This window comes from Mauremys reevesii, linkage group 12 (genome assembly GCF_016161935.1).
Source record: "Mauremys reevesii isolate NIE-2019 linkage group 12, ASM1616193v1, whole genome shotgun sequence".
In the NCBI taxonomy this organism is placed as follows: Eukaryota; Metazoa; Chordata; order Testudines; family Geoemydidae; genus Mauremys; species Mauremys reevesii.
The window spans coordinates 24,524,893-24,551,422 of NC_052634.1; the positions used below are offsets into that span (position 1 = coordinate 24,524,893).

Here is a 26,530-nt window from a genome sequence, read left to right on the forward strand (position 1 = left end):
GGTCGGTAGGTTTTCGGTATAGGGTGGTGTTAATGTGTCCATCAATTATCTGCACCGTAGTGTCTAGGAAGTGGACCTCCCGTGTAGATTGGTCCAGGCTGAGGTTGATGGTGGGGTGGAAGCTGTTGAAATCGTGGTGGAATTTTTCCAGAGTCTCTTTCCCATGGGTCCAGATGATGAAGATGTCATCAATGTAGCGTAGGTAGAGAAGGGGCGTGAGTGGACGGGAGCTGAGGAAGCGTTGTTCCAGGTCAGCCATAAAAATATTGGCATATTGTGGGGCCATGCGGGTGCCCATAGCGGTGCCACTGATCTGGAGATATATATTGTCATCAAATTTGAAATAGTTGTGTCTGAGGATAAAGGCACAGAGCTCAGCAACCAGTTGTGCTGTGGCATCATCAGGGATACTGTTCCTGACAGCTTGTATTCCATCAGCGTGTGGGATGTTGGTGTAGAGAGCCTCTACATCCATGGTGGCCAGGATGGTGTTTTCTGGAAGGTCACCAATGCATTGTAGTTTCCTCAGGAAATCAGTGGTGTCACGGAGATAGCTGGGAGTGCTGGTGGCATAGGGTCTCAGTAAAAAGTCCACATATCCAGACAGTCCTTCAGTGAGAGTTCCAATGCCCGAGATGATGGGGCGTCCAGGATTTCCAGGTTTCTGGATTTGGGGCAGTAGATAGAATAGCCCTGGTCGGGGCTCTAAGGGTATGTTGATTTGTTCCGGTGTTAGTGTAGGGAGTGTCCTGAGTAGATGGTTCAGTTCCTTAGTGTATTCCTCAGTGGGATCTGAGGGCAGTGGCCTGTAGAATTTGGTGTTGGAGAGTTGTCTGGCGGCCTCCTTTTGGTAGTCAGACCTGTTCATGATGACAACAGCACCTCCTTTATCAGCCTCTTTGATTATAATGTCAGGATGGTTTCTGAGGCTGTGGATGGCATTGCGTTCTGCACGACTTAGGTTATGAGGCAAGCGATGTTGTTTTTCCACAATTTCTGCCTGTGCACGTCGGCGGAAGCATTCAATGTATAGGTCCAGACTGTCATTTCGACCTCAGGAGGAGTCCATGTGAGTTCTTCTTTTGTGCTGTTGGTGGGAGGGTAACTGTGTATCAGTGCGCTGTTCAGTGTTGTCCTGAAAGTATTCTTTGAGTCGGAGACGGCGAAGTAGGCTTCAGATCGCCGCAGAACTGTATCATGTTGGTGGGGGTGGCAGGGCAAAAAGAGAGTCCCCGAGATAGGACAGACGTTTCTTCTGGGCTGAGTGTGTGGTTGGATAGATTGACGATATTGCTGGGTGGGTTAGGGGTACCACGGTTGTGGCCCCATGTGGCAGGTAGGAGTTTAGACAGCTTACAGTCCTTTTCCTTTGTAGAGAGGTGAAGTGAGTGATGTAGATCTCCTGTCTTATTTTAGTGAAGTCCGTTTGTATGGAAGTTTGGTTATTGATGAGAGTCTCCAGGTTGGAGAGCTCTTTTTTGATGTTTTCCTGTTTGCTGTATAGGAGGCTGATCAGGTGGTTCCTCAGTTTCTTTGATAGAGTATGGCATAATCTCTCACTGTGGTCTGTGTAGTATGTAGATAGCAGTGGATTTTTTACCTTTAGTCCATTTGGTATGATGTCCATCCGTTTGCATTTGGAAAGGAAGATGATGTCTGTCTGTATTTGTGCAAGTTTCTTCATGAGGTTGATGGATTTCCACTCCATACGGCTAAATGCAGTGCCTTGCATGGTGTCAAGTATCAGAGGGGTAGCCGTGTTAGTCTGGATCTGTAAAAGCAACAAAGAATCCTGTGGCACCTTATAGACTAACAGACGTTCTGCAGCATGAGCTGTGGGTGAATACCCACTTCTTCAGATGCAAGTGGTGGAAATTTCCAGGGGCAGGTTTATATATGCAAGCAAGAAGCAAGCTAGAGATAACGAGGTTAGTTCAATCAGGGAGGATGAGGCCCTGTTCTAGCAGTTGAGGTGTGAAAACCAAGGGAGGAGAAACTGGTTCTGTAATTGGCAAGCCATTCACAGTCTTTGTTTAATCCTGAGCTGATGGTGTCAAATTTGCAGATGAACTGGAGCTCAGCAGTTTCTCTTTGAAGTCTGGTCCTGAAGTTTTTTTGCTGCAGGATGGCCACCTTAAGATCTGCTATTGTGTGGCCAGGGAGGTTGAAGTGTTCTCGTACAGGTTTTTGTATATTGCCATTCCTAATATCTGATTTGTGTCCATTTATCCTTTTCCTTAGAGACTGTCCAGTTTGGCCGATGTACATAGCAGAGGGGCATTGCTGGCATATGATGGCATATATTACATTGGTGGACATGCAGGTGAATGAACCGGTGATGGTGTGGCTGATCTGGTTAGGTCCTGTGATGGTGTTACTGGTGTAGATATGTGGGCAGAGTTGGCATCGAGGTTTGTTGCATGGGTTGGTTCCAGAGCTAGAGTTACTATGGTACTCCACAATATGCCAATATTTTTATGGCTGACCTGGAACAACGCTTCCTCAGCTCCCGTCCACTCACGCCCCTTCTCTACCTACGCTACATTGATGACATCTTCATCATCTGGACCCATGGGAAAGAGACTCTGGAAAAATTCCACCACGATTTCAACAGCTTCCACCCCACCATCAACCTCAGCCTGGACCAATCTACACGGGAGGTCCACTTCCTAGACACTACGGTGCAGATAATTGATGGACACATTAACACCACCCTATACCGAAAACCTACCGACCGCTATGCCTACCTTCATGCCTCCAGCTTCCATCCCGGGCACACCACAAGATCCATTGTCTACAGCCAAGCACTGAGGTACAACCGCATCTGCTCTAACCCCACAGACAGAGACCAACACCTACAAAATCTCCACCAAGCATTCTCAAAACTACAGTACCTGCACGAGGAAATAAGGAGACAGATCAACAGAGCCAGACGTGTACCCAGAAGCCTCCTACTGCAAGACAAACCCAAGAAAGAAACCAACAGGACTCCACTGGCCATCACATACAGTCCCCAGCTAAAGCCCTCCAGCGCATCATCAGGATCTACAACCCATCCTGGAGAATGATCCCACACTTTCACAGGCCTTGGGTGGCAGGCCAGTCCTCGCCCACAGACAACCTGCCAACCTGAAGCATATTCTCACCAGTAACTGCACACCGCACCATAGTAACTCTAGCTCTGGAACCAACCCATGCAACAAACCTCGATGCCAACTCTGCCCACATATCTACACCAGTAACACCATCACAGGACCTAACCAGATCAGCCACACCATCACCGGTTCATTCACCTGCATGTCCACCAATGTAATATATGCCATCATATGCCAGCAATGCCCCTCTGCTATGTACATCGGCCAAACTGGACAGTCTCTAAGGAAAAGGATAAATGGACACAAATCAGATATTAGGAATGGCAATATACAAAAACCTGTAGGAGACCACTTCAACCTCCCTGGCCACACAATAGCAGATCTTAAGGTGGCCATCCTGCAGCAAAAAAACTTCAGGACCAGACTTCAAAGAGAAACTGCTGAGCTCCAGTTCATCTGCAAATTTGACACCATCAGCTCAGGATTAAACAAAGACTGTGAATGGCTTGCCAATTACAGAACCAGTTTCTCCTCCCTTGGTTTTCACACCTCAACTGCTAGAACAGGGCCTCATCCTCCCTGATTGAACTAACCTCGTTATCTCTAGCTTGCTTCTTGCTTGCATATATAAACCTGCCCCTGGAAATTTCCACCACTTGCATCTGAAGAAGTGGGTATTCACCCACGAAAGCTCATGCTGCAGAACGTCTGTTAGTCTATAAGGTGCCACAGGATTCTTTGTTGCTTTTAAATTAGCCAGGACGTCGCTCAGTCATTTCCCTCTGCTCCCAGCAGGTGGCGCCGGAGAGCTCCGAGCTCGCTCCCTTCCCTTTCTCGCGTCGGCTTCAGCCCCCGGGTCACAAACGCACCAACCGGGGAGCAGGAGTGCGGGGCTGCTCCAGGGTGACCAGATGTCCCATGTTTAAAGGGACAGGCCGGTCTGGGAGGACTTTTTCTTATATAGGAGCCTATTACCCCCCCACCCCCACCCCGTTTTCCACAGTTGCTTCAAGGTCACCCTCTGGGGCTGCTCTGCGGGGACGGACTTGCACACTTGGGATGTTAGTGCAAAAAACTCCCCCTGGGCTGAGTAAAGGGCGGAGACCTGCCCTTAGCCTGCCCTGAGTGGGGGTCACCCAAACCGACCCTCACTCGCCAGGCAGGTGTCACCCTTCTGCCTGGGGAAAAGGCAACACGCCCCCACTCCCCAGCTCTGTGTGGGCGGGGAGCCAATGAGAACTTCTATTAAAAGGGAAAGAGAATCAAGCCCGAGTTTGGGAAAACCTCACAACCACATTCAAATCTACGCTCATCAGCAACCCCCCACCCCAGAGTACGCTGGGCAGTGCTGTGCCTCAGTTTCTCACCTTGCGGTGTGACAGGCCAATCCAATGTTCCTTTAACAGACCCCTCCGCTCTCCTCCCCCAACCCCCACTCCCCTTGGGCAGCAAAGCCACAGGGGTGGGGGAGGCATCAAGCGAAACCTCAGCTTCTGCTGCCGACACTCCTTCAACTGGCTCTCGGTTTGCCCTGTTCACTCTGCGTTGCTGCTGCTCCACAGCATTGTCCTTCACCCTGCTGCTGAGAGCTCCTGTGTCGCCACTTCCCCTGCTGCCCCCTGCCTGTCTCCTGCAGCCTCTGCGCGGCCACCTAGTGGGGGAACCTCGCTACAAGTGCAGCCTGGGCAGCCTCTGTCATTGCAACACCATGGGCAGGGCGTGAACCGCCATCTGGGGGAGACTAATGCCCTGCCCCGCCCCTTTCAACTGAGGCCCCACCCCTTCTGCGAACACCCCTGTGCCCAGCATACACCAGCCCTTAGATCCCTCTTGGTATTTCAGTGCAGGCACTGACCTGTGAGAGGAAAACATCAGCTCACAAACACACAGACTGAATTCCCCACATTTAATCTCGCTGCACTTTCCAGAAAGTCACAACATTCATTTAGTTCTTGTTAGGACAGAGAAAAAATAAGTGACACTAAGTTTTTGGCTCAGTTAAATAAAATTAAGTATTTAATTAACATAGTAAAAATATGTCCTCATTCCGCTAAATAACACCATAACATGAAATAAGAAGAGACAAATCTTGTCAGTGATGACTAATTTCGCAAATGACCTTCCCATTATTAATTTCCACACCGCCCCTGTTGGAGGTCTGGGCACCTCCAGTGTCACTGCTCTGCATTCACCTTCCCCTTAGAATTGTTCTCGGACATTCCCAAATTTGGAAAATTGTGCAGTTCAGAATGTGAATAGTGACCCCGGCTCCTTCCTGCACCTGCTCTACATTGCTCCACAGCAGCTTCTCCCCCTGCAGAGTCACCCCAGCACGGCAGTGCAGCCGCCCAGGGCTTTGCAAAAATTAATAATACAGAGTTTGGAGGAAAGTAAACATTTGTGAGTTTTGGAAATAGTAAAAGGCAACAGTTGTGGTATTACAAGAAGGCAGGTTTTGGTTTAATAATAAAACCCAGTTATATAAATGTAACTGTATGTGCAGCTCTGTGCACGCACGTTGGATGAAAGCTTAGTAATTAAATTATACAAGACAGTCAGGTAAAGTGGCTACTACCACCACTGTGTTTTGTCCCGAGAAGCCTTTACAGCCATTCTGAGGGGAAATGGGCCCTTTGCCCACAGAAACGGTCTATAGGGGATGGCTGCAGGCAGCAGGCGGAGAGAGAATCTCATCAAAATGATTTGATTCCTGGGTAATGTTAGCAAAATCACTAAAGGAATGTCCGGGGTTTCTATTGGAACTTAACTTGTCTACCCCTGGCTGGCTCTAGTTGTACAAGATGGACGTGTAATCGGGGTACAGTTGTATAAAAAAAATTATTGCAGTGCAAGGGCTGTTAGACAAAACAAAATGTTGTGTGTAATTGTGTCAGGTTTAAAAAACCTAAAGTGAGACTTATGTTTTGTAACATAATGTTATGAAGGTTAAACTATGGAAGGAATGTGCATTTTCCCAGGACGTGTGCAGTGTATATTGGAGAAGGGGTAAAAGAAATGCAAACAAAACATGGTACTTAATTCAAACCCCATTAGGGCTCCAAAGAGAGCCACAATAGGTTGTGGTTTCTTTTTCAGATCTGTGTGTTTTGAAGCAGAAGATGAAAGTGGAAAGTAATCAGAACTCCGGTGGAAGTTGATTGTGTCCCTTTTAAGACAGTCTCTGAGCTGCTGATGGCTTTGGATCCAAAAGCCAAGCCCGAAAGCCGGGGTGAATGCAAATGACCTAGCTGATGGGGGAAGGAGAGAACTGCCCATCAGTGGCAGCACAAAGGAGCTGCAAATAATAAATACATCTGGTCAGCAAACAAGCTACTGGAAGACTCAGATTGTGGCCCTCCAGGAAAGGGAGGTGAAAAAACAAGTCAAGCCTGAAAATAAGGGGGACAGGTTAACCCTAAGGAGTGTGTGGGTGTATGTACAGTGCTAAAGCTAAATCTAAAGCTGTCTCTCAGCTATTACCTGAGGATAAACTTAAAGCTTCGTGCAGCAGAGAAACTATTGCAAACTGAGTCTGTTGTACAAGAGGGGAAACTGAGGCACACCACCTCATGAATTTCATAAATGACCCGTGAGTGGGGTAATTCACTATCTAACTATAGAACAAAATAAGGACAGCCTGGAGGGAATTCTTCTGTTTTTCCTGCAATTAGCAAGGAAATTTGTAAAAGGAAGTGGTATTATTATTATTAAGCACTAATCTGTCCCCACTGGGGGTGTGTGTGGAAATTGTTTCTTTTGTTTTTCAGACACTCTACAAGCAAGCTGGTGCCAGCAAAAGACTAACCCAGAATACCATGAATCTATGTTTTGTGTTGTTTGTCTGTGGTGTTTGTCTTGTTGTTAGCATTGTTGTGTTTCAATGAACAGAAAACCTCATGACATGGATGGGGATGGCTTCAAAAGGCTGACCTGGGGGAAGATGTGTGTGGACATTCAAAATGCTCGACTAGGAGGCCAGCACCTGTGTAATAGCTACCGTGGTATCTGGAAGTGAATCGGCAGCTGAGGTGGGCCCCACAAGCCCTATGGGAATAATGAGAAGGGGATTTGCTCACTGGGAATAAATGGAGGGGTGTGTAAAATGGTGTAAATCCAGAGAAGATGTTTGAATGTGCCCCTCCCTGATGGCCGTGGAGGAGCACACCCAATGCCCCATGGCAAGGGGTGGACAATTGGGTGTACTGTGTATGAGGTGTTTTGCTGGAAATGTACATATTACTGGGGGCACAATTACACCAGCCCCTAACCAAATTCCACACTACACACTGCTCTCTGGGCTTTGGCGCACAGATAGATCTGTGAATCTTACTGCTGTGAATAATCGAACCAGCGCATACAGCCTGATTCCACACCGTGTGGTTAAGTTCGTTTGGACAATAACCCATTTCTCTGAGGACATTCAATGGACTTATGCTATGGACAAAAGCACGAAAACCTGCAGCGGCAGCGTATTGCAACTGCCAGCAACTGGACATGTTAAGGGCTTGACCCCGTCGAAGGAGGAGAGGAGGTGTTTCGGTGGTGGCCAGGATGTTGGACCATGCGGCAGTGCTCAGGTCTCTCGGTGTTGCTGTGGATTGTTACAGCGGCTGGTGTATTGCTAAGTATACTTGTGATACGTTGCCTACGGAAATAACCTAGAAGTAATGGAGTAAGCCCCTCCCCCCTGTACTAGACAACCTGGATCCAACCTTCCCGGGCCCACTATAGTGGGAAGTCTGGAACACTAATTGGAACAGGTGTGGCACGTCCGTACGAGAGAAGGTGCAGGGCACTGTACTACGCACGGGGCAGTGGGACAATGGAATATCAACACCTTCCACCTTGATGCCTGGCCCGATCAGGAAATGTGTCACCACGTGTCCTATGTTTTGCTAAGGGGGAGAATGGGAACAGGGACACAGGCAAGGGTCTGTGGCGTCAGGGCTGGGATGGGGACACCGAGGAAGGAAACTGGAATCGTTGCTTGCTACAAGTTTAATCCAATAAAAATCTCATTGTTTGCACCTTGGGACTTTGGGTATTGCTGCTCTGTGTGTACGCAAGAAGGACCCGGTAATGGGAGGGTGAAGGGATAAACCCTCTAACACTAACTAACATCTAACACCCATTTGAACCTCTTCTTTTCACACCGTTGCTCATTCTCAGGGGCTGCTTTGTCTCCAGACAGATCCATTCTCTTTCAGGGCGGCCTTGCTCTTTCCCTCTGTTTCACTCACTGAGGTGTGGGAGTAAACACTCCCCTTCCCTCTAGTCTCAGACAAACACTAGTATTAACTGTTTGCTACTGAGGGGTTTAGAAAGCATTTGTCAAAATGTCATTTCTGGGGGATTTTTCCCAAGATCCAGTATTTTGTATTCAGACATCTCCCAGCTTCCTTGGTGAAAATAAGGCCAAGATTTCCTTGCAATATACAGGAAAAGGCAGTTTTTCACCCCAGATGGGACTTGAACCCACAATCTCTGACTTAGAAAGCCATTGCCTTGTCCATTAGGCCACTGGGGCTCTGTGAAAGAATGAAAATGCTACCTCCTAAATGCATATTTCTCATAAGTTGGAAGCCTCTGTCTTACCCCCCATGAGGGATCCGGTGGCTGTGGGTGTTCTCCACGCTATGGGGGTGTCTGGTGCCCCTGTCCCTCCTGGTTAATGGAGTGTGTGGGTGTCCCCCGGCCCGTTAAGGATCCGTGTTGTGCGGATGCCCCTGTTCTTCTCATTAAGAATGGTGCAACGGAGCATATGGGTGTGTCCCCCACCCCATGAACTAGCTCCCGTGTGTGGTTCCCCTGCCCCCATCCAGGCTCTGTGGTGTGTGGGTGTCGCTGTTCCTCTTTTCAAGATCCGTGTGGCAGGGGGGCGTCCCTCCCCCACAAGTCAGAATCCCCAGCGTGTGGGTGCTCCCATCCCCCCAGCCAGGCTCTGCGGGGGGTGTCTGTATAAAAAGAGACTGTGTCTCACTGTCTTGTCCAGGCTATGCTGCAGGGTCTATTCACAGGTGCAATCCCACTACTGATCAGCACAGAAGTTTTGACCTGCTCCATTTCCAACCTGGGCGGTTCACCCTCTTTAGGCAACCAGGGGACCCCAAGCTTCCCTGGGATCACCATATTGATGCTGAACTTAGTGAGGACACCTGATTGGCACAGCCCCCTGCAGCCCAAAACTCCTGAGCTCAAGCAATCCACTGGCCTCAGCCTCCCCAGGAGCTGGGATCACAGGCACCAGCCACAGAGCCCGGCTTGTTTCACAGCCTGGCAGCTGCAGCTTTAAACTCTGCTTGTGAGCTCTGTGCCTGGGCCAGACGGGGACAGCCTGGAACTGGGAAATGCTCCTGCTCCCCCCGCCCCCATCTCATGTCGAGCTGCAGGCGTCGCTGTCCTGCCAGGTAAGATCCCGGATGTTTCGGTGCCCCCTTCCCCCGCCCAGGTGTCCGGGTACCTCTGCCCCCCATACAGAATCCTGGATGTGTGGGTGTCCGTCCCTCTGCAGAGGATCCCGGAGTGTGGATGCCCTTGTCCCCCCCTACAACATCCTGGGTGTGTGGGTGCCACTCTCCCCCCCCTACAACATCCTGGGTGGGTGGGTCCCCAGGGTGTGAGTGCTCCCATCCCCCGATACAGGCTGGAGGGGGTATAACTGGCTCTCCCTGTCCTGCCCAGGCGCTGCTACAGCAGCTGTTCACAGGGGCAGCAACCCCACTGTCAACCTGCAGCTTTACCCTGCTCCAGGGGTGACCTGCTTCACCCTCCTGTGGGAGCCCGGGGACCCCGAACTTCCCAGAATCACCTGATTGATGCCGAGCTTAGCACAGACACCGGCTCAGCCTGGCAGGAGCTGCCCTGAGCCCTGACAATCAGCTTCCTCCGCCTCCTGCTGCACAGCGAGGATCCCAGGCGAAAGGCTTTGTGCCCAGTTTGTTCAGGAGCGTCCCAGGCCCCAGCTGTAAACTCTGCTGGTCAGTTCTAGTCTTTGGCCACACGGGGGCGGCACTAACGGTCCCATCTAAACGCTGTTTGCTCGCCCTTCGGATCGCAGATTGTAACCCGCGGGCAGATCTCTGAGTGCAGCCAAATCCCTCCCCAAACTGAACATTGAAGCAGCAGCTCCCGTTGGAAAGATCAGGATTTTTGCCTTTAAAAACAAGGGAAATGTCTGCAGTGAGAGACTGAAGACGCTCAACTGGTTTCATTGACTGGAGGCTAAGAGGCGATTTAATCACTGGTTTAAATACGTTTTACAAATTCCCAGAGGGGGGAATGTGTGATTTGAAGGGTTCTTTAATTCACCAGACAAAGATTGAACAAGACCCCATTGGCTTTCAGTCGATGTCCGAAAATCCCAACTGAAAATGACCATTTTTTAACCGTGAGGCTAATTATCTAGTGGAACAAGCTCCACAAGGGAGGTGGTAAATTCCCCATCACTTGCAGTTTGTAAATCAAGACTGCAGCTCTTGCTGCAAGACACGTGGTGTGTGGGTGTCCCTGTTCTGCGTTTTGGGATCCCTGGTACATGGTGCCTCCCTCCCACCAGTTCAGGATCCCCACAATGGATGCTCCCATCCCGCCATACAGTCTCTGCGGGGGAGGGGGGTGTATAAAAAGAGACCGTGTCTCACTGTCTTGCCCAGGCTACGCTGCAGGGGCTACTCACAGGTGTGATCCCACTACTGATCGGCACGGGAGTTCTGACCTGCTCCGTTTCCGACCTGGGCCGGTTCACCCCTCCTTAGGCACCATGGGGACCCAAAGCTTCCCCAGGATCACCATATTGATGCTGAACTTAGTGCGGACACCCGATCGGCACAGCCCCCCGTGGCTGGGAGCTCTGGGATCCACCCACAGTAGCTGAGAGCTGTGGGGTCCATCCGTGGTGGCATGGGCCCGTGGGAGCCCCTTCCGACACTTGTGGCTGATAGCTGTGAGGCCCCCACCGGCCGACAGCTCCAGTCTTGCTGCCCCAGGGCTGAGGTGGAAAATGTCATTGAGATCTCTGAAAGTCACAGATTCTGGGACCCCCTTTATATAATCTTAGCCTTAATAGTTGTTGACTGTCTCTCTCAATCTAGTGGTCTGCTCTAGCGCAGATGGGACAGGGAAGACAGACGCTCACCCCCCAGCACAGGTTTGGGCAGAAATGGCTCTGGGCTATTTGCTGTGCATGCAGAGGACTTGTCCAGGCCGGTGGAGCAGCTCAGCCAGATGAGGAGCTGGAAGAAGGAGACCTGAGCAGCCTGGACATCCCACTTTTTCTCCACAGCCACTGCCTGTCAGCAGGGTTCCCCCTCCTCCTCCTCAGTGAGACCAAATCTAAGCACCTAGACAGCTGGTCCATCCACTGCACCCCAATCCCTCATGCCAGAGCCTCCCTGCCAAAGTCCTGTACCTGGCTGCAGAGAATTGTCTCACATCTCGCTGGGAACTCGACTTCTTGTGTCCAGAGAGTCTCGGCCCCCATCAGTAGAGGACCTGAGAAACACAGTGTCTGCCTTTTCCAAATAAGTGCTTGGAAAGGTTTTGTTTCTGTGACCACGTGGCCTAATGGATAAGGCATCTGACTTCGGATCAGGCGATTGAGGGTTCGAGTCCCTTCGTGGTTGTGTTTCTGCAGTTTTACCGTCAGGTGGGCCAACTAGGGGCAGAAGCCCATTCTGTGTTTTCCTACTGCAGAGCCCAAGATCAGGGACTCACCTTGGGTGCAGGCACCACTGTGCTCCCAGAAAACAAGCCACCCCTGCACAAAGAGGGATAAAAGGGACTACCAACACCTGGAATTGAACCAGGGACCTTTAGAACTTCAGTCTAACGCTCTCCCAACTGAGCTACTTTGGCATACGCATGGTAGTATTTGGGCCTGTTGCTTCTCTGTCTGGGATGTTTTTGTCAGACGCACAGAAAAAGGACAGGAAAACGAACGGCTGCTCCACACTCCCACCGGAGGAACCCGACGCCCTTAGCTGTGGGGAGTAAGAAGTGGCTGTTGGCTGACAGGGCCTGTCCCCGGGGAGCTGGAACAGCAGCTGCCACCTCCCCCTCGGCTCCAGGCTGTGGGAAATGCTCATTGCCTGGCTGCATGGGCGGCTGCTGCTCCGTGCTCTGGAGAGCGTCTGTATTGCTCTGTCAATCCCCCGTCTTCACTGAGCCAGTCTGGTAAGGTCCCAAGTGCCCCCTCCGGCCTGGCAGCTGAGAGTCTGTGCAGACATCAGCCCCCCTGCCAGCCCCACAGGCAGCAGCAGTGCCAGCCCCCCAGCACCACAGGGGCACTCAATGCTCTTCCTGTGGGGAAATGGCTCCTTGGCGTCCAGCTGCTAGAGTGAGAGCCAGGGGAGAGCAGTGTCTGGCTCACCGTGGGGGAGAGAAGAGACCTGGTGAGTGCGGATCTCCCTCAGCCTCCCCCGCAAGGCTGGTCAGTTGTATTGTCACTGTGATAGTCAGTGCTTCCCTTCAGGGCCGGACCTAGAGGGGTCTGTGACAAATCCCCCCCTTTCCTCCCCAGGCCCTGCCCCCACTCCACCCCTTTCCCCAAGCTCCCACCCCTGTCCCATCTCTTCCTGCCCTGCACCTTCCTGCCCCATTCCTCTCCCTCCCCCACCTCTTCCTGTCTCTACTCCTCCCCCTCCCCACCCAGCACCTCCTGCACCCCACTGAACAGCTGATCACTGGCAAGTGGAAGTCACTGAAGGGGAAGAGGAGGAGCTTGTCAGCAAGGCCTGTAGTGGGGCTGGGGGAGCTGGCTGCCAGTGGGTGCTGAGCACCTATTTTTTCTCTGTTGGTTGTGCTGACTTGGTTCCTTTCACACTCTAGAGAGAGGAGCAGAACCAGGGCTATGGCTGATCTATGGGGCACCAGGTGAGTGGCAGAGGCTTCAGGCACTGAGAGTTTTGCCTGACTCCTCAGGAACACAGTGTGAGGGGGTGTCCCAGGGATCTCTATGAAAGGAGCAGAACAGGATTTCCTTGGGGTGGGGAGAGAATTGAGAGTGTCTCAGGGGGTTGTACAGAGGTGTTGCCCGGGTGAGGGACTGGCTAAAACACAGGCCTCACTGTGAGCAGGATTCAAACCTGTGGAGGGGAACCCTATTGGATTTCAACTCCAACACCTTAACCACTCGGCCATCACAGCTGTGAGCACAAAACTGCCCCCATGCCAGAGAAACTGGTAAAGAATCACAATGTCCAGGCTTGAAGTCATCTAACTACAGAATTCCCACCACAAACCTGGCTCCCAAACACAGGGGGGATTTGGGGTTTGTTCTGTTTGCTTAGTCATGTGCAGTAGCTCATGCTCCAATACGCCTGCTAGTCTATAAGGTGCCACAGGACTCTTTGCTGCTTTTACAGATCCAGACTAACACGGCCCCTCTGATACTCCTAGTGACACTCTCCGATGGATCCCCATCCTCCACCCACCGTGAGGTAGGTAGGAGCGGATCGTTATTATCCCTACTTGAAAGAGGGAGAAGCTAAGGCTGAGAAAGGAGAATTGACTTGTCTTAGGTCACACAGCCAGCCAGTGGCAGAGTTGGGAATAGGACCCAAGAGCCCTGATTTTCAAACTAACCATCAGAACATGAATTTCACACATTGAATGACCTGAGTAAAGTGCTCTCAGATGAGCTCCAGACCAACAACAGTGCACAGTAATTATTCAGCAAGTATTTGAGGAGAACTGCAATGTTAGAGAGAATCATGAATTGCTCAGAGACCATTAATGCAGCGAAGCAGCAAAATTTGTCAAACATATAACAGGTTATGACTTATTTCCTTGGTCTTAAAAGAGAACAACAAGGACCTGTCAATAACCCCCTGCTCAGCCAATCAGGGTAGAGACTGAGGACGGGAGGCTGAGGGTTCTCACCAGAGAGCCCAAAGGATGGCCCAGGTCACTGATGGGGATCACTGCCCGAGCACTATTTCAGCCCCACATTTTTGGGTGGACCTCCCACAGTGGGAGCTGCAGAGCACTCCCCCGCAACACACACACACGCACGCACACACACACACACACAGCTCCTGGTGTTGGGAGGAGAACAGGTGAAAGGACAAAAGAAGAAAGAGAAGAAGAGAAAGGAGGGAGGGATGGAGAAAAAAGTGAAACAAAAAGGACAAACTCAAATGTCCCCAGTGATTCTAAGGGACAAAATCCCAGGTGCAGAATAAAATTCTGCCTCCTTAAGCTCGTGTTTTCCATGCCTAGAATTCAACTGTCACCAGATGGACCAGACTGAACAGGTTTCAAACCTTGAGGAGGCTCTTACCTTCTAAACAGGGATGTCTGTTTTCTAGTAAAATCACTAAAAGGGAAGGAGAATACTCAAAAGAGGCTCCTCCTGGCGCTCATGTGCCTGAACCCGAATACTCTCTCAGTCCTCAAAGAGAGACCTGGAGAAGGAGACTTGCTGAAGCAAAGCCACAGGGGTCTCTGAGGTTTCCCTGGCCCCTCACCCCTGTCCTGCCTGGCTGATGTCAGCATCTCTCTGTGAGGTCACCACCTCCCCACAACCTTTGACCAATAATCTGAGGTCCTGCAAAAGGCCTTTGTGATGTCACTGCCACACCCCTCCCTTGCTGTGCCAATGTCCTGCCCCAGGCCAGGCACTTTGGAGGTTTGAGCTACTCCCTCAAGAACAAATGGATATAAATTGGCAGTCGGGAAGTTTAGGCTTGAAATTAGATGAAGGTTTCCAACCATCAGGGGAGTGAAATTCTGGAACAGCCTACTGAGGGAAACAGTGGGGGCGAAGGACCTCTCTGGCTTTAAGATTAAGCTTGATAAGTTTATGGAGGGAATGGTTTGATAGGAGAATGTGATTTAGTCAATAGGTCAATAACGTGGAACCACTGGTAATTAGTACCGAGGGTCAATGTTGGGATATTGAAAGTCTTTTTCCTGAGTGTCTGGCTGGAGAGTCTTGCCCGCATGCTCGGGGTTCAGCTGATCGCCATATTTGGGGTCGGGAAGGAATTTTCCTCCAGGGTAGATTGGCAGAGACCTTGGAGGTTTTTCACCTTCCTCCACAGCATGGGGCAGGGGTCGCTTGCTGGAGGATTATCTGCTACTTGAAGTCTTTAAATCAGGATTTGGGGACTTCAACAGCTGAGTCAAGGGAGAGAATTATTTCAGGAGTGGGTGGGTCAGCTTTTGTGGCCTGCATCTTGCGGGAGGTCAGACTAGATGATCATAATGGTCCCTTCTGATCTTAAGTTCTATGATTCTATGATTCCCTGTGGATCACCCCATTCAAGGAGCGTTCGTTCTAGGCAGCAAGCTGGTAGTTTTGGATCATCTGCAAATTTTGTCAGCTCACTGTTTAGCAGGTTGTTTATGAATATGTTGACTAGTACTGGAAACTAGTTACCTGTTTCCATCCTGAAAACTGACCATTTATTCCTACCCTTTGTTTCTTGTCTTTTGACCATTTATTGATCCATGTGAGGACCTTCCGGAGGTGAAAGTAAGCCGGTATGTTCCGGTACGGGGTACCGGCAAGAGCTGATACGCTGTGCCAGCCTGGCCCGGCTTCCCTAGGCTGGTGATTTAAAGGGCCCAGGGCTCCCTGCAGCGGCCGGAGCCCCTGGCCCTTTAAATCACCTCCCGAGCCCCCCTGCCGGAGCCCCGGGGAGCAAATCACTGCCGTGGATGCTGCTCTCTCCCGCTCTGCCAACACAGAGCAGGGGCGGCAGAAGCTTCCTTACAGTGGGGGGGGGGCACCGTTGTCCGAACTGTGGCACCCCCATGACACCCCTTCCCTAAGGACCCCCACTCACAGCACCTCTCCCCCCGAGGCCACACCCACAGACGCCTCTTCCCCAAGACTGCACCCTCCCCCCCTCCATCATTTGTCCTAACAGCCAGTAAAGAGTGGTGGGGCCATGGCCCTCTAAACCCCCTGTTCCAGCCCCCCTGACACCGAGCTATGCAGGCAGCAGTGTGTGTGTGTGTGTGTGTGTGTGACAGAGAGTGCTGTGCTGAGCTGAGCCAGGGAGAGAAGGGGGGCTGATGTTGGGGCTGTCCCCTGCCTCAGGACTGGTCGCTTCCAGCAGCTGTCTGAACTTAGAGACAGTGTGCAACACACTCACTCTTCCGCAATGCACACACTGTCCGCCCCCCCCCCCTACCCTATCACACACATTGTAGTTGAAAAGCAGCTGGCAATCTAGTAGGATGCCCATTGAACAATGGGATAGAAACCTGCATTAGGTGATGCTGTACCAGCCCGTGAGGCATTGCAAACCCTTCCCAAAGCACCCTGCAGCCAGTTGCACAGTGGGATAGCTACCCACAGTGCACTGCTCTCTGTGGCAATCCAAGAGATGCTAGCATGGATGTGCTCTGGTGACACAGGGGCATAGGGTGGACATGCAACAGCTGTTCAATTAAAACACTTTAACTTAAGCCACATTATTCTTTCATGTAGACATAACTTAAGAGTGAGACAAGACCCAGCTCCATTGAAACTAAAGAACCACAACTTCCTGCGTAGCTGGCAGGATTTGAACCTGCGCAGGGAGACCCCAATGGATTTCTAGTCCATCGCCTTAACCACTCGGCCACAACTACTTGCTTGATATGTGGCTTTCACTGCACTCTAGTTCTGTTCTCACTGAGTGATCAAGTCCAGTTGTTTCCTCAGACCAGCTTCCACAACACACACACTGCTGTGCCCTTGTGTAAGTGTGTCCATGGCTGAATTGCAAGAATTCCTGCTCCTTTCCCTTCTGGCTGGAGCACGAGGAGAGTGTGTTTGTAGTTAATGATGTTGCTGTAGATTTTTGTCTATATCCTGCCTCGATCATTCAGACAGTCCCTTTCCCATCATATCCCCAGTACATCAGTGATTGTGATAGCAGGGGGCAGGTTTTCTCTGGGGCACTGAGCTTTGCCAGGGGGTTGATGGCTCCTTTCTTTCCTCACCCTGGAGTAAACTCGCTTTTTATTCCATCCTTGATGTTTCAAGGAATAAGAAGAGATGATCAAAGAAAGAGGTGGACAGGGTAGGTCTCAGGGGAGGGGCAGAGAGGTGTGGGCGATGGATAGGGTAGGTCTCAGGGGAGGGGCAGAGAGGGGGGGGCAGCAGGCAGACCTTGGGGTATGGGGTGGAGAGGCGCGAGGAGGCCTTGCGGGAGGAGAGGAGCGAGCGATCAGCAGGCCTCAGCCAAAGAGCAGGGGTGGGAAGTGGCCAGATGGGAGTGAGGGTGGAGCACAGGGGGGGCCTCGGAGGGGGGAGGGCGGGTGGGGCCCAGGGGGGGCCTCGGAGGAGAACGAGGGAAGGGGGTGGGGGGGGACAGCACCACGGTCTGGGAAGGGGCCGCCCACAGGATTCAGGGGGCCTGGGGCAAAACAATTTCAGGGGCCCCTTCCATAAAAAAAGTTGCAATACTATAGAATCCTGTATTCTCCTGGGGGCCCTGGGGCAAATTGACCACCCCACCCCCCTCTGGGCAGCCCTGCCTTCAGCCTCTCCCTGTAAGTCCCCTGCTCGCTAGACTCTCTCCAATTTGTTTCTGTAGTGTGTGTGTGTGTATGTGGGGAACTGGACGCAGTGCTCCAGATGTGGCCTCAGCAGTGCTGACTAGAGGGGAATAATCACTTCCCTCGATCTGCTGGCAACGCTCCTACTAATCCAGCCCAATATGACCAGTTACCCATATTGAATGCAGACACAGCAATATCTGATACATTGGTTCCTGTCCATTCAGGAGGTTATTTCCCACCTATTCATAAATAATGAAGCTGCTCTAAGCGGAGGGGAGAGAGCTGTCCCGTCCGTGCAGTTAACCCATCTCCCCGAGAGGTGGTAGCTATGTCAGTGGGGGGAAGTTATGTTGGTGGGTGTGCAAGCTGTGGTGTCTACATGTGTATATAAAGTTTAATCAAACCCCATTTTTTAAACCCCTGTGGTCTGGGAATAGAAAAGGACCTCTCTGAGGCAGAGCCCGTCCTTCAAAATCCTTAAGATTATGGACTTGCCTATGCAAATGCGAGGGGGGTATAGCTCAGTGGTAGAGTGTTTGACTGCAGATCAAGTGATCCTTGGTTCAAATCCAAAAGCCCCCTTACAAGCTTGTTTCTTCAATAAAAATAATTCCATTTCTAGTATGCTCAGGAGCTCTACTATATAGGGATTTCTGAAATGAATGGACACACTTACTGTTTTCCTGTGCAAATGCATAAACACCTAGCAAACGTCCCCCAGCAGAAATCACTTTCAATCCTCTAAGTGTATTGGTTTGTTTTCATCAACTAAACAAAGGCCCATGAAGACACATTTGCAGGTCCTTGGCCTCCATGGGCTACAATGTGCAGAAGAACAAGAACCACATCCACTTGGGAGGCATGGACTAGTCTGTATTACATTTGGTAAGTAAGTTGCCATTGGGACTGAAAACTAGTCATGTCAGTGAAGCCCTTTCACTCCGCGCTGCCTCTGCCCGGGGGCCCACCTCCCCCAGCCCAGATCCCAGGCGGGATTCGAATCCCAACGGCCGCAGCGCGCGCCCGGGGGGAAGGGGCAGCGAAGCCTCGGGGCGAGGGAACCGGGGCCTCCCCCACGCGCCGAGTCTCTGTCCCGCGCTCTCTCCGCCAATCAGGGAGTGGGGAGGGGCGCGGCGAAGTGACCAGCTACGGCCCCTCCTCCAATAGAGGCCGCGTGTGAGAGAGAGAGAGAGAACTACGCTTCCCAGAGTGCACCGGGAGGGGGCGCGTTGTCCGAGCAACCGGCGCGTCACTTCCGCTCTGAGACGAGCCAGGAACTACAACTCCCAGCCTGCCCCGGGGCGCCTCCGTCCTCTCCAGCCCAGGTGAGGGCGGGTCCCTGGGTCAACCTGACACCTCCCCCCCCATGCAACGCCTCATCCCCGCCCCGGCCCCAGAGAGACCCGGCCCCGCCCCCGCTGTCTCCTAACACGAACTCGCGTGTCCCGGGGTCCAGGCCCAGCCCTGCCCCCCCCCTGTATTAAACTGCCCCGCAGCTGGTCGGCGTGGAGCTGGGGCGGGAGCGCGGGGGGTGTGGAAGTCTGTCTGGCTCTGTCCGGGGACTGGATACACGTGTCCGCCCCGCGGGGATGTTCCCGGCGCCCCTTGTAACCTCCCCACCCTCCCGGCAGGGACAGCGTCACCCCCGGACAGACCTGAATGAGTCCTTCCCCCAGCCCCCCCACCCCCCCCGCTGTGCCCGCCCCCAAAGCCCTGCCCGGTCACTGCCCACCCCCGTGTGGGGGCACCAGCACTGGGCCGGGTCGGGATGGGAAATTGTCCAAGCTGGCCCAGGAGAGACGTGTGTGTCCCTGCTGCCCCCTGCTGGTGGGGCTGAGCCCCGCTCTGTGTGTGTGTGTGTGTGTGTGTGTGTGTGTGTGTGTGTGTGTGACACTGTTTGTATCCAGTAGGAAATGGCTTTGCAGCAAGTGACACTGACACACACACACACACACAGACTCACAAAGGGACTCACACAATCCCAAGAACACTCACACACAACACACCCAGAGGGACATGCTAGCCCAACCCCAAAGAGAGAAACAATCACACCCCCAGCCGCACTCACAATCACCCCCCCACACCACAATATTCACAATCGTGCTCAGAGACACAACTGCACACAGTTCACTCCCACTGCTCACAACACAAGGACCTCCTGCCCCACACAGCGTGTGCCAAGGCCTGTGGAACTCACTGCCACTGGACAGCTACCAATGAGAATGATCCCCTCGTGTTGGATCATCTGCTTGGCCCCCCACTCCCTTTCAGGGCGCGCTGTGCGGCATGGCTGGGGATTGTGCAATGGCCCAGCACCAAGCAACGCAGAACAGACACCACATGCCCTGCCCCTCCTCACCTGAGCTGCTCTCCAGGTGCATTGGAGCCCAGCACCCCACACCTTGGCATTCCTGCCCCACAGGGGATGAGCTGCAGCCTCTGCCACACTTCACAGAGGGGAAAAGAGTCAGGCCAGCCAGCCCTTGTAAGATGGGGAAATCACCACCGGGGTCGACGGTATGGGGGCTGTGACATACAGAGAAATGGTTGTCGCGCCAGCAGAAGGCAGCAGAGCATGCGCATGCACACACAATTGCAAACATACACGAACACATGCATTAATCCAGCCACACACACACACACAATTGCTAATATACAGAAACACCCGCACAAATCCAGCCAACACCAACACAAGCCTGGGAGCCAGGGGAGCAGAGCAGGCTGGGACTGGATCACTCCACTTCCTGCAGGAAGTAGCCAGCTCCCCATGTCCCACGATGGCCTGGGGCCAGCCCCCCTCTGCTTCACCCCATGGAGGCCTGGGGCCCCAGCCTGCTCTGCTCCCCTGGCTCCCAAGCTTGGGAAGGGGGGAACCGCCCCACAGCACTCGCCAGCGGCGTGGCTGGGAGCCAGGGGAGTGGACCAGGCTGGGGCTGGGTCACTCCACTTACCATGCAGTGAGTGCAGGGGCGGGGGCCATGGAGAAGAGCCGGGCAGCCCCCCTGCAGCAGCTCCCCACCCCAGCTCACCTCCGCTCCGCCTTCCCTGAGCACGCCGGTGCCGCTCCACTTCTCCCGCCTCCCAGGCTTGCGGTGCCAATCAGCTGTTTAGTGCCGCAAGCCTGGGAGGGGAGGAGAATCAGAGCAGGGGCGGCCTGCTCAGGGGAGAAGACGGAGCAGAGGTGAGCTGGGACAGGGAGTGGTTCCCCTGCACGCCCCCACCCCCGTTACTTGCTGTGGGCAGCCCTCCTCCCGCACCTCCCAGCCCCCTGCCCCAGCTCACCTCCATTCCCCCGCCTCCCCTTAGTGTGATTTTTGGTGCCCCCAACCACTTGGCACCCTGGGCGGCCGACTAGTTGGCCTAGTGGTTGCACCGGCCCTGGCCACTGCCTGTCAGCAGGATTCCCCCTCCTCCTCCTCAGGGAGACTAAATCTCCGCATCTAGACAGCCGGTCCGTCCGCTGCACCCCAATCCCCCATGCCTGAGCCTCCCTGCCAAAGCCCTGCACCTGGCTCCAGAGAATTAAGTCTCACGTGTCGCTGGGAACTCGACTTCTTGTGCCCAGAGAGTCTCGGCCCCCCTCAGTAGCTGACCCGAGAAACACAGTGTCTGCAAAAGCAGCAAAGAGTCGTGTGGCATCTTATAGACTAACAGACGTATTGGAGCATGAGCTTTCGTGGGTGAATCCCCACTTCGTCGGATGCGTCAGTGTCGGCCTTTTCCAAAGAAGTGCCTGGAGGGCCTTTTTCTGTGTGACCACGTGGCCTAACGGATAAGGCGTCTGACTTCGGATCAGGAGATTGAGGGTTCGAGTCCCTTCGTGGTTGTGCTTGTGCAGTTTTACCTTTGGGCTGAACGTCCTGCTCCCTTCAGGGCTGGAACCTCTTCTTGGCCGCTCAGGCCAATGCTCTGGCTTCAGCTAGAGCCCCAGGAAGGAGTTGGGGGTTGAGTGTCACAAAGGCTGGGGCATGAGCCCCAGGTGCTTCCAGTCTCACCTTTGCCCTTCCTGACTTGCCAGAGAAAATGGGCGGCTGCCCAGGCTAGCGTGTGGAGCAGTTTCCCTCTTCGAAATGTGCACCTGTCCCTGTGCTTGAGGGGTTTTGCTACATGGAGCCTGGGTGTTTCTCTGCTTCTCGCCAGCTGGGGAAAAATCTCCTGCCCCACTGCCAAAGTGAGCATGGAGAGTGGGAACAGTAAGAGGCGCCACCAGAGGGCTGGCCCTGCTTTCCTACCGTCTTCTGATGTTGGCCACAGAGCATCAGCAGCCTCCCCACATGCTGGTCTGCGGGTGGCCTTCAGTGGGTGTTTGGCATGGCAGGGAGCAGCCTGGCTGGGTGTTTTTGTGCCTGTCTGAAGGCCACACATAGGCATGGTCCTGCCCTCCTCTAGCCTTGACCTCAGTTGCTCTGTGGCTTTTAAGCCGTCCCTTGGAGCCGTCAGCACCAGCCGCCTCTGCTCTAGGTGCCCAGAGGAGGAGAGGTGCTGGGCTCTGTGACGAAGTGGGGGATTTTCTTAGGGTTTTCTGTGTTTTCCAGTGGTTCGCATGCACAGGGAGTGGGACTCAGTGTCCCTGGGTGTTACTGGTTTAACGAGGTGAGGGGAGAGGGAGTTTATTGTTACAGAGGACCGGAGAGGGACTTGGGACCCCGGCTGATGGCCTGGAGGATGGAGACCCCAGCGACTGGTGACCTGGTGACCCAGCTCAGGAGTCACAGGCGGTTCTGGCCAGTGAGAGGACAATGGGCTGCGGGGAGAGGACCCCGTGACCAACCTGTTCCAGCCAGAGGAGGGCGGAGAGGAGAGGAGGCCCAGACAGCCCTGTTTACCTGGAGAAAAGACAATGGACAGAGGGGGCTTGGGGCCAGGGATATCAGAGGCCCAGCTGGGAAGCAGGGGGGCTCTGGGCTGGCGAGGGGAAGCAGGCAGAGCCCACCTGGCTGCACGGGGGACTGGGATGTGCTGGGCTGAGGGAGGCCAGGCCTGAGGCCCTGAGAGTTTCCTGTGCTGTGTTCAACTCTCAATAAACCCTCCTGTTTTATGCTGGCTGAGAGTCACTCCGGTCTAGAGAACAGGGGGCAGCAACCCCTTCGGGGGTGAGGAGGCCCAGGGGGCCCAGAGCGCGTGGACTCCCTGAGGGGGCCCATGGCGAGATACAGACGTGCTAAGGCTCAGAGAGGTGCGGCTCCAGGAGGTGGGGGGGCCTGACCCCGAGAGAGAGTGGACCCCCGCGAAGGGCTGTCGCACTGAAAGGGGCACCCCCCATGGACCGCACGGGGCCAAGAGTGGGCACGATCTGTGAGTCCGTGACAGGCAGTGACATCACAAAGGCCTTTTGCAGGACCTCAGACTATTGGTCAAAGGTGGTGGGGAGGTGGTGACCTCACAGAGAGATGCTGACATCAGCCAGGCAGGACAGGGGCGAGGGGCCAGGGAAACCTCAGAGACCCCTGTGGCTTTGCTTCAGCAAGTCTCCTTCTCCAGGTCTCTCTTTGAGGACTGAGGGAGTATTCGGGTTCACGTACGTGAGCGCCAGGAGGAACCTCTTTCGAGTTTTCTCCTTCCCTTTTAGTGATTTTACTAGAAAACATCCGTCCCTGTTTAGAAGGTAAGAGCCTCCTCGAGGGAAGGGATGTCCTGGGCGTGTCACAGCTTGGATGCCAGTGCCCCCCCATGTAAGGAAGTTCCCGCCACCCTGCTTTGTGTTCGCAGGGCGGGAGAGAGCAGCATCCACGGCAGTGATTTGCTCCTGGCTGCTGGAGCAGAGCAGCAGGCTCAGCTGTCAGAACTTCCCAGAGCGATGAAAGGGGAGGGGCCCATGGCTCTGTAGCAGGAATGCAGGGCAGGCGAGTTCACAGAGGGTATAGTGGGATACTGGTGGAGGCCAGTTATGGTGATATACTGAACACCAGCATCTACACTGATACTCTGTCACTTTAAGTTTGCTGCAAAAAGCTCATTGAAGTGGTTTTATTTGGTCACCAAAACAGGGCAGTTTTGTCACCAGATGTGGCATTGCAGTGCCAACCGAGGGAGTGTTGTGTGTTTTTCACACACCTGAGCAATATAATTCTGCTGAAATAACTTTGTAGTGCAGACCTGGCCAAAGATTCACACACACACACACACACACAGCTTGCAAGAAAAATCTCACCTGCTGCTCTGCTTTGTGGGGCCCAGGTGGGGATGCAGGGAATCAGGTGTGAGCAGACACTGTACTTTAGCCACAGGCAGGCACCATGGTTTAGCTGGTTAAAGTACCTGTTTTGTAAACAGGAGATGCTGGGTTCAACTCCCAGTGGTGCCTTGTTGAGATGCTTTTAGAGCACCTGGTACTGGCTACTGTCAGAAGACAAGATTCAGAGCTAGATGGACCTTTGGTCTAGCCTAGTGTGGTTTTTCTTATGGTTTAAATGACACTCATACTGGAAGTACTGTGTCCCTACCGAGTTGGGTGAAAAGAGTGAGAGGAGCCCAACAGGAAAAATTAGGATGTTTGTTCACCAATGCGAGAAGCTTAGGTAACAAAATGGAGGAACTGGAGCTCCTGGTCCGGGAATTGAAACCGGATATCGTAGGAATAACAGAAACATGGTGGAACGGTAGCCATGACTGGAGTACAGGTATGGAAGGTTATGTGCTGTTTAGGAAAGACCGATGCAAAGGTAAAGGTGGGGGAGTAGCACTGTATATCAATAATGAGGTGAAATGTAATGAGATAACTAGCACTGCAATGGACAATACAGAGTCTGTTTGGGCAATGGTCACATTGGGGAAGAAAACTACCAGAGCCTCACCCGGGATAGTGATTGGGGTGTGCTATAGACCGCCAGGATCTAGCTTAGAGATGGATAGAGAGCTCTTTAATGTTTTTAAGGAGGTAAACACTAATAGGAACTGCTTGATCATGGGGGACTTTAACTTCCCGGATATAGATTGGGAAACAAATGCCAGTAATAATAATAGGGCTCAGCTTTTCCTAGACGTGATAGCTAATGAATTCCTTCATCAAGTGGTTGCTGAACCGACGAGGGGGGATGCCATTTTAGATTTGATTTTGGTGAGTAACGAGGACCTTGTTGAGGACATTGTTGTAGGGGACAACCTTGGCTCGAGTGATCATGAGCTAATTCGTTTCCAAATAAATGGGAGGATAATCAATAGTGCATCTGAGACTAGGGTGTATGATTTCAAAAGGGCTAATTTTACTAAATTAAGGCGACTAGTTAGGGAAGTGGACTGGGCTAACATATTTAGGGATCTAAGGGCAGATGACGCCTGGGGTTACTTCAGGTTGAAGTTGCAGGAGTTGTCAGAGGCATGTATCCGAGAAGGGAAACGGCTCGTAGGTAGCAGTTTTAGACCGAGCTGGATGAGCAAGCGTCTTAGAGGGATCATTAAGAAAAAACAGAAAGCGTACCAGGAGTGGAAAATGGGAGGGATCAGCAAAGAAACCTACCTTATTGAGGTCAGAGGGTGCAGGGAAGCTGTGAGAAAGGCAAAGCGACGAGTGGAGATGGACCTAGCGAAGGATTAAAACCAATAGCAAACGGTTTTTTAGCCATATAAATAGGAAGAAAACCAAGAAAGAAGAAGTGGGACCGCTTAAAACTTTAAACGGAGTGGAGATTAGGGATAATCTTGGAATGGCACAATATCTGAACGAATACTTTGCCTCGGTCTTTAATGAGGCTAATGAAGGGCTAAGGAATAGTGATAGAGGGACCGATGGGAATGAAGATATGGGGGTAGACATTACGGTATCTGAGGTAGAAGCCAAACTTGAACAGCTTAACGGAAGTAAATCGGGGGGCCCGGATAATCTTCATCCTAGAATATTAAGGGAATTGGCGAGGGATATTGCTAGCCCGTTAGCGATAATCTTTAATAAATCCCTAAATTCGGGGATTGTACCGACTGACTGGAGATTAGCTAATGTAGTTCCTATATTCAAGAAGGGGAAAAAAAGTGACCCGGGGAATTATAGGCCTGTTAGTCTAACATCTGTAGTATGCAAAGTCATGGAAAAATCTTAAAAGAGAGAGTGGTTCCGGAGCATGAGGCCGATGGCAACTGGGATAGATTACAGCATGGATTTACGAAAGGTAGATCGTGCCAAACCAACTTGATCTCCTTCTTTGAGAAAGTAACAGATTTTTTAGACAAGGGAAATGCGGTGGATCTAATATATCTGGATTTCAGTAAGGCGTTTGATACGGTACCGCATGAAGAATTACTGGTTAAATTGGAAAAGATGGGGATCGAAATGAAAATCCAGAGGTGGATAAGGAGCTGGTTAAAGGAGACTGCAGAGGGTAGTATTGAAGGGGAACTGTCCGGTTGGAGGGTTACCAGTGGAGTTCCTCAAGGCTCGGTTTTGGGTCCGATTTTATTCAATCTATTTATTGCTGACCTGGGAACCAAGAGTAGGAGTGGGCTGATAAAGTTTGCGGATGACACCAAGTTGGGGGGTATTGCCAATTCGGAAGAGGATCGGGATATTCTCCAGGGAGATTTAGATGACCTTGTAAACTGGAGTATTAGTAACAGGATGAAATTCAATAGTGAGAAGTGTAAGGTTATGCATTTAGGGATGTCTAACAAGAACTTTAGTTATAAGCTGGGGACGCACCAGTTGGAAGTAACGGAGGAGGAGAAGGACCTAGGAGTCCTGGTTGATCGCAGGATGACTATGAGTAGGCAATGTGATGTGGCCGTTAAAAAAGCTAATGCGGTCTTGGGTTGCATTAGGCGAGGTATTTCTAGTAGGGATAAGGAGGTGCTAGTCCCGTTATATAAGGCGTTGGTGAGACCTCATTTGGAGTATTGTGTGCAGTTTTGGTCTCCCATGTTTAAGAAGGATGAATTCAAACTAGAACGGGTACAAAGAAGGGCCACTAGAATGATCCGAGGAATGGAAGGCCTTTCGTATGAAAGGAGAC

The 26,530-nt window shown here is 52.3% G+C and overlaps 6 non-coding genes across 6 annotated transcripts; 3 read left to right on the forward strand and 3 right to left on the reverse strand.

The window, feature by feature from the left end:
* Nucleotides 1-8,549: 8,549 nt before the first annotated feature.
* On the reverse strand, nt 8,550-8,622 carry TRNAR-UCU. Its single transcript has one exon. It is a non-coding gene; the product is annotated as a tRNA-Arg (tRNA).
* Nucleotides 8,623-11,643: 3,021 nt separating this feature from the next.
* On the forward strand, nt 11,644-11,716 carry TRNAR-UCG. The gene has a single exon. It is a non-coding gene; the product is annotated as a tRNA-Arg (tRNA).
* A 1,440-nt stretch (nt 11,717-13,156) lies between these two features.
* Nucleotides 13,157-13,238, reverse strand: TRNAS-UGA. Its single transcript has one exon. It is a non-coding gene; the product is annotated as a tRNA-Ser (tRNA).
* Nucleotides 13,239-16,594: 3,356 nt separating this feature from the next.
* Nucleotides 16,595-16,676, reverse strand: TRNAS-AGA. Its single transcript has one exon. It is a non-coding gene; the product is annotated as a tRNA-Ser (tRNA).
* Nucleotides 16,677-21,345: 4,669 nt separating this feature from the next.
* On the forward strand, nt 21,346-21,418 carry TRNAR-UCG. Its single transcript has one exon. It is a non-coding gene; the product is annotated as a tRNA-Arg (tRNA).
* A 2,403-nt stretch (nt 21,419-23,821) lies between these two features.
* TRNAT-UGU lies at nt 23,822-23,895 on the forward strand. The gene has a single exon. It is a non-coding gene; the product is annotated as a tRNA-Thr (tRNA).
* The last annotated feature ends 2,635 nt before the right edge of the window (nt 23,896-26,530 follow it).